We start from the raw sequence: 8,547 nt of genomic DNA on the forward strand, positions 1-8,547 counted from the left end.
ACATCACTGTTCACACCTTGTAGGGTGGCCTGCTGAGTCCACTGCACAACTACCCCCAGATCACAAACTGCAGACTGGGGGGGTCTGCAGCAAGGCCAGTCAGCGAGTATGGTTCTGTTTGCCTTCCAGCGATACTTGTAATATTTATAAAACGTTACTGCAGTGGGGTCATCTGTCAGAAACTGCGGAGAGGTGAGAAGGTGTGATTCGTTTAAATCTATTTACAACTTCCATTAAATCCCTGATAATTACCATATTTTGAAAGGAAGTTCAGTTCACTTTCATGGTGAGTATGTGCTCTTTATTGCCACAAAAATTTGCATATATAATACTACTTTAAAAATATTTGCCTAAAAATTAAATTATTTTAAAAAATACTGTCTAAAAATCTAGTTTTAGTTTTACATGTATATTCAATACTGATGCTTTTTCATGTGAGGTTATGTGATTATACTTACAACTTTTTGATGTTTACTAATTTTCTATAGAGCCTATGTATTGTTGTTACAGTGTATTGCCAAGCTTTGACTTGTCTTTGTTGCAGAATAAACTAACCATAATTTTCCTTCAGATATACATAGATATACAGACAGATAGACAAACACACACACACACACACATACACACACACACACACACACACACACACACACACACACACACACACGTGTGCGTGTGTGCATATTTGAATATTTTTCCTTCTTATTTTATATCAGATTATCCCTGGCTACTACAAAGACAAAATGGTGGCAATATTCCATTGAGTATCTTGCCCATGATTTTAATCCAGCCACATGGTGCAAAAGGACGCCCCTGTATCTAATTTCTATGAAATATGAAAGCATGCGGAAGTTGAGGAAGTACTTGGAGGCAAGAAAGATGACACTGGATGCCATCAAAAAACTATGTGATAATTTTCCTCAAGGTCGACTAAACAAATGTTTAGTATAAAAGAGGCTGAGATTGACAAAGGTCTACTTCTATCTTATGAGATTTCAAACTTCATTGTAAAAGCTGTCAAGCTACTTAACATTGGTGAATCATTGATTGTGCCTGCAGTTTCTGTTGCTACTGTTATGAGTCAGAGTGCATATGAAACTATTCAAACCATCCCCTTGAGCAACTCATCAGTATCAAGGTGTATACATGAAATGTCAAACGCTGTGGATAAACAGATAGTTGCACAATGGCACGTTAAGAAGTTTGTCACTTTGTTATACTTTGAGATATTATTGTAGCATTTTTAAGTGATAAGCAGCTTGGGGAACAAGTTGTCACTGCTAAGTCTGAAATACTTTACCTGTCAGATATATATATATATATATAAGCTGAATTTATTAAACAAACAGTTACAAGGAAAAGCCTGTGATCTGATATCATGCAAAGAGGCTATTACCACCTCCCTTGGAAACCTTAAACTTTTCAGCAACAATGCTGGTTGTCGTGAGTTTATGCAAATTCCTTCGCTGGCCACAATTAAAATAAAATTGCAAGATTATATATTTGATTATATATACTGATTATATATTTTGATCATTTGAAACATCTACACCCTGACATGGAATTTTGGTTCAGAGACCTGCTGGAGATACATATTCCCGATTGGGTGGTGGATCCATTTGGGGTGAATGTGAACAATATTAACATCACTTTGCAAGAGTGTCTTATTGAACTGCAGAGTGATAGAACAACACAAGCAAAATTTTTGAATAACTAGTGATACTCAAAATAAGTTTCCACGGCTCTGGGAAAAAGCAAAGTTGTTTTAAATTGGACTTCTCACCTCTTATCTAGTTAATGTGGTTTTTGTCAAGCTCCACCTGTTATCAAAAGCTCATAACTGTTTTGATGTTGTGAAGGAGGTGATCTTCAATTGTCTTTAACCAACTTGCAACCAGATATTGAAAAACTCACCAGTTTGCATCAGTTGCAAGGATCTCACCAAATACCCGAAGTAACAATATTAAGCACTTTTTCATTGCTGGTTGGAACAATATTATATGCTTTGTAAATAAAACGTTCTATTCAGAGCTTTGAAATAGGTTTATTATTTATATACACCCATAGCATTATATTTAACACATCATAATATCTGTAGTATGTTATAACATAAATATTGACTGCATATTAGAATAATTAGTACAGTTGTCCAAAAATTTCAGCAACTAACAGAGATGATGGAGGGTGGGGGCCGCAGAGGGAAACCTAAGTCAAAGTGGGCCACAAGCAGACAAGTGTTGAAAACCACTGGTGTGGAGGAGCAAAATTACCTGTTCATGATCCACACCATTATTGTGCAAATGCATCAGATTGAAGAGATTAACATTCAGCTGTGAGCCTACGGAACTCACTGGTTGATTTACTCTAGACTGTCATTTGCTTCATGACTTCCTTCTCCATCAGCTTGTGTGAATTTTCAAAAACCTGCTGAATAAGCCACTAAACTTACCACAGGAAGTTGTCCCTGATAATTAAAGAGTGTAAGTTCCTTTTTAAGCAAAGGATATGTTAGTCTTAGGCTCTACAAGGAGAGCACGTGATACATTCCTCTCAGATGAATCAAAGTAATCAGATGTTAAATTGCTAGTATTAATAATTCTATTTTTAGTATTATATCTCCTCTCTCTCTTTAAATCCCACCTATCCAACAAAACTTTTCTACATTGGATTGGCTCTATCTCATGAGAGTTCCTTTTCCCATTTTTAAATATAACTTTTCAGTGTGCATGTGCATATTATTTTTTTCTATGTACATGTGTTTGTGTGATTGTGTGAGTACTTGCAAATGTGAAAGAAGGAAAATGTGAATCAGTGGCAGTGCGTGTTTGGGAAAGAGAAAGTGTGTGTGTGTGAGAGAGAGTGTGTGTGTGTGTGTTGATAATAATAGATTCATAACTAGAAACTGGTGGAACTATGTTGGTTAGTTTTGGTCAAGTTATCCAGGGAATGAAGAACAGAGATAATAACTAGATGATCATTATAATTCTTTGCCGTTTAAATATTAGTTTCATCAGCTTTGTGAAATGCATATAAAAGGACATATTCCAATTTTCTTGAAGGAGCTGATTGAGGTGAGTGCATAAGCTGAGTGTTCATTATAAGGACCTGGTTCAATGCATAACCAAGGTCCTGGCAGTTCTCCAATATCTGTCAGATTGTCCTTTCTCCTGTGTAAATATAGACATAAGGTCAGTTTCCTGAATGTATCCAGCGTGTGCAAAAGCCCTCTGTCGTGAGCCGAAAATGAGACTCCCAATGCTAAGAATTTTGACAGAAAATATGAGGGCCAGAGGTATATTAATTCCATTTTCATCCAATCTCCATGCCCTTTGGTTGAAACTGGCATGGAAACAATGACTGTCTAAAGTTTTGAAGTTGAACACAATGGTCACAGTGATTGTAACAATCTTCCTGCACTATGTGCATTTTAGTCACACTTCCCTTGTAAATTCCAACAATCATGCTAAATTACTCCAACCTTCATAGGCAATATTTTGTTGATCCTGTGCATTTTTGCAGTATAGTCACAGCAAGAGTGCACAAAATTAATAAAATGTTACTTTATTCATCCCTCACCTGCATTTTTCCATCTATCTCAATCTGAAGATATGAAGTCTAATTAATAGTTGGTCAGTAGTCAGGAAAATAGCACTCCACACACAGTGCAGGTGTTTGCTTGCTGGGCAGGCTTCGAATTATAACACTCTTCTAGCCAAAGTGAATACGTCCCACACCAATATTTGAATGTAAACCACGCTGACTCACTGTATAAGATTAAGTAGAGATTGAGATATTTGCCTGAAATTAAATTTTAACTGGAGCTACAATCAATAGATTGGGCCTCTGTACCTCCCTCTGCAACTAGATTCTTTACTTCTCCCCGGAAGACCACAGTCTATGGGGATCGGAAATACCATCTCCTCCTCATTGACAGTCTACTCTGGTACTCCTTAAGGATGCATGCTTTACCCACTGCTCTACTCTGTACCCATGACTGTATGGCTAGACAAAACACCACCTATAAGTCTGCTAATGACACAACTATTGTTGGCAGAATTTCAGATGATGACAAGGAGGTATATGGGAGTGAGATGGATCAGCTGTTGTAACAACAACCTTGCACTTAACATCAGTAAGAACAAGTTGTTGATTGTGGACCTCAGAAAGGGGAAGTTGTGAGAGCACAAATCAGTCCTGTTCGAGGGATCAGCAGTGGAAAGGGTGAGCAGACTTAAGTTCCTGAATTCCTGAAGATCTATCCTGGGCCCAACATTGATATTACAAAAAAGGCATGGCAGTGGGTATGCTTCATCAGGAGTTTGAGGAAACTTGGTGTGATACCAAAGATTTCTGCGAATGTACCATGGAGAGCATTCTAACTGGTTGCATTACTGTCTAGTATTGAGGGGCGACTGCACAGGATCGGAAAAAGTTGCATCAAGGACAGTTTCAAATGGAGATGCCGCAAAAAGGAGGCATCCATCATTAGGGACCCCCATCATCCAATACATGCCCTTTTCTCATTATTACCATCAAGGGGGAGCCTAAAGATACACATTCAGTACTTTAGGAAAGCTTCTTCCCCTCTGTATTAGATTTCTGAATGGACAATAAACTCATGTACACTATGTCACTACTTTTTGCTCTCTTCTTGCACTGCTTATTTAAGTTAACTTTTAAAATATATTTCTTTCTGTAAATTACAGAAAGAAATAAATTTTAAAAGTTAAATTAAATAAGCAATCCAAAAAGAGAGCAAAAAGTAGTGAGGTAATGTACATGGGTTCATTGTCCACAACATATGCCTGCAATATTAAACCTGTTTCTGATTATTCCAGGTGACTTTTGGCCAGATCCTGGTTGTACTTATTCAATCAAAAAGAGATACACTCACCTGACTTTGAATGTAAGGGTTTGCTTCCAACATCCCTCTTGCATTCAGGTGCAGAGTTTTGATGTATTGTAAATATTTTCCAAATTATTTTAGGTATCCTGTACCGTTTTAGAATTTTGCTTCACAACAGATGGCCAGGTACAAGCCTCTCAGAGTATCTTCCAGAGTTACTCAACAGATGGCCAGGTACAAGCCTCTCAGAGTATCTTCCAGAGTTACTCAATAGATGGCCAGGTACAAGCCTCTCAGAGTATCTTCCAGAGCTACTCAACAGATGAGTTGCATTTGTGGCAGGAAAGGAATTATTAATGTTTCAGGTTGGAACCATGCATTAGGATTGCATCAGTATTGATGCAAGGTTTTGATCCCAAATATCAACATCTCCTTTTCCCACACAGATGCTGCTCAAACAGCTGAGTTCCTCCAGCAGATTGTTTGTTACTCTAGATTCCAACAACTGCAGCCTCTTCTGTTGCAGAAAATCTTGTTGGATCAGCACTCTTACTTGAAAGACTATGTTCTGTACTCTATTTAGGACTTCCTCATATTTCCTAAAGTAAGATCGCCACATAACCAATCCAAGAGGAAGGACTTCACCCACAGAGAGGCAGGAGTGTGGAGCTCCCTCGCACAGGGTGTGGCTAAGAGGACAAGCAGAGTGAGGTGGCATGGGCGTTCAACAGGAGTAGGTGAGCGAAGAGAGAAAGAAAAGGTAAAAGGGGGGCGGTGGGTGGAGCCTTAATGTTGGCACTGACTGGATGCACCGAGTGACCAGTTTTCTCCCTGTAAATGATTTGTGAGGGTTGTAATTCCAGGCTTAGTGTTTGTGGGCTGTTGTCTGTTTACAGCCAGGATGGGAAGCAAATAACTTCTAGGCCAATTCTCACCCCTGGAATGGCATCAGAGCAGAAGGCAAGTCAGCACTTGTCTCTGATTGTCTGATTTGATGCCAAGGTCTGTAATTGTTGGGTGTGAGAATCAAACTTAACAGCCAATGACGAAATTCAGCACAAAGCATTTGGGACAAATGAGTATGGACATGAGAGACTGTCTTCCATAAATATTGCAGAAAGTTTATTTAACATGTCCACATCCTTCTGTCTTCATCAATGGTGCTGAGGTTGAGAGCATCAAGTGTCTAGGAGGGAACATCACTGTTCTGGTCCAACTACATAGGTGTCAAGGCCAATAAACCTCACAATGCCTCTACTTCCTCAGGAGGCTAAAGAAATTTGGTCTGTCCCTGCCAACCCATATCAATTCTTGTCAATATACCACAGAAAGCATCCTTTTAAAAGGTTAGCTTTGTTTTTCCCATGTCAAAACATTGATAAGTACAGTGATATGCATTGTTCGCGTCAATGACCAACACAGCCTGAACATGTGCTGGGGGTGGTGTCGTAATACAGAGCGTGTATTGGTGTCACCAACATAGCATGTCAACCTAAAGTGCAGAGCTCCTCCAGCAGTTATTAACCAATTCTAGCTTATCTGCATAAAAATTTCACTATAGTAACAAACAGAGTAATATCTCACTTACAGCTCTGACTTCCACCATGAGGCCAGCACACTTTTCTTAATCCTTTTTCTCAGCTTAGGCAGACACGCATTTCATTTCTCCTTGTGCTTGAGTGGTCCCAGCCCATCCCCTCCACAGTATCCCACCTCTGTCCTTCAAAATGCCTCCACCCCATCCCCATCACCTCACCTCCTGCAGTGCATCTTCAAGATGCAGGAAAACACCCTGATGCACTGTTGTAAACACGAGGAAGTCTGCAGGTGCTGGAAATCCAAAGCAACACATAAAAAATACTGGAGGAACTCAGCACGTCAGGCAGCATCCATGGAAATGTGTAAACAGTCAACTTTTTGGGCTGAGACCCTCCTTCAGGACTGGGAAGGAAGGGGGAAGACACCAGAATAAAAACTTGCGGGAGGGGGAGGAAGTCTAGCTGGAAGGTGATAGGTGGAGCCAGGTGGGCAGGAAAGTTTGACCTTTCCCGCCCACCTGGCTCCACCTATCACCTTCCAGCTGGAGAAGAAGTAATCTGATAGGAGAGCAGAGTGGACCATAGGAGAAAGGGAAGGAGGAGGGAATCCAGGGGAGGTGATAGGCATATGAAAGAGATGAAAGGTCAGAGTATAAGCGGAGGGGAGAGGACCATATGTTCTTGCACCTAATACTGCTGTTCAGTACATGAGGGTATTAGAAATAGAATTAGGAATCAGCCATTGAGCCCCAATGTCCATTCTGTTCATTCACTAAGATCACAGATTTTTATCTCAGTCAAACTTTCCTACACTGATTTCATATCTCTTTGTACCTTCTAGTTTTCAAGAAATCTATTCGCCTGTCACTTTGAAATAGCTATCTTCAATGAAGAATGTTCCATTGGTGACAGAAGAGCATGCAGATGCTGGAATCTGAAGCAACAAACTGCTGGATGAACTCAGTGGTTCAGGGGATGCAAAGGAATGGCCGGCTTCTCAGGTCGAGACTTTGCATTTGGATTGAAGTGGAGAGGGAAGACAGCCAGGACAAAGAGGAGAGGGTGAGTGGTGGGACAGATTGATCAGTGGACTGGTCAATTGGTTTATTATTGTCACATGTACCAAGATTCGATCAGAAACATTGTTTTGCACGGCATTATACAGGTAGTTCCATCTGCTCAGTGCATTGAGTAGTATAAGGGAAAAGCAATAACAGAAGAGTGAACTGTGATGAATAGGAGCCAGGTGGGGGGAGCTGGTGTTGGGAAACGTTTTGCTCATTTGTCTAAGTGACCATACTCCATAGAAACCCACACACACTGCACGAGTGATGAGGGTGGGAAAGACAACATGGGCTCCAGTGTGGTGAAACTGGTAAGTGGTTTCTTTAACTAGGACCCCATGATAAAGATGGCAAGAATTGGATGGGACAACTTCGCCAAGTTTGCCCAGGTGGATTCAGAATTAGCGCCCGCAGAAAGCAGAGGGTCGTGGTGGAGGGAGTACATTCAGATTGGAGGGTTGTGACTAGTGGTGTCCCACAAGGATCGGTTCTGGAACCCCTACTTCTCGTGATTTTTATTAACGACCTGGATGTGGGCGTAGAAGGGTGGGTTGGCAAGTTTGCAGACGACACAAAGGTTGGTGGTGTTGTAGATAGTGTAGAGGATTGTTGAAGATTGCAGATGGACATTGATAGGATGCAGAAGTGGGCTGAGAAGTGGCAGATGGAGTTCAACCTGGAGAAGTGTGAGGTGGTACACTTTGGAAGGACAAACTCCAAGACGGAGTACAAATTAAGTGGCAGGATACTTGGGAGTTGGGGGAGCAGAGGGATCTGGGGGTACATGTCCAGAGATCCCTGAAAGTTGCCTCATAGGTAGATAGGGTAGTTAAGAAAGCTTATGGGGTGTTAGCTTTCATAAGTTGAGGGATAGAGTTTAAGAGTCATGAGGTAATGATACAGCTCTATAAAACTCTGGTTAGGCCACACTTGGAGTACTGTGTCCAATTCTGGTCACCTCACTATAGGAAGGATGTGGAAGCATTGGAAAGGGTACAGAGGAGATTTGTACAGAGGAGAATGCTGCCTGGTTTAGAGAGTATGCATTATGATCAGAGATTAAGGGAGCTAGGGCTTTACTCTTTGGAGAGAAGGAGGA

Source organism: Hypanus sabinus, chromosome 20 (assembly GCF_030144855.1).
Source record: "Hypanus sabinus isolate sHypSab1 chromosome 20, sHypSab1.hap1, whole genome shotgun sequence".
NCBI lineage: Eukaryota > Metazoa > Chordata > Chondrichthyes > Myliobatiformes > Dasyatidae > Hypanus > Hypanus sabinus.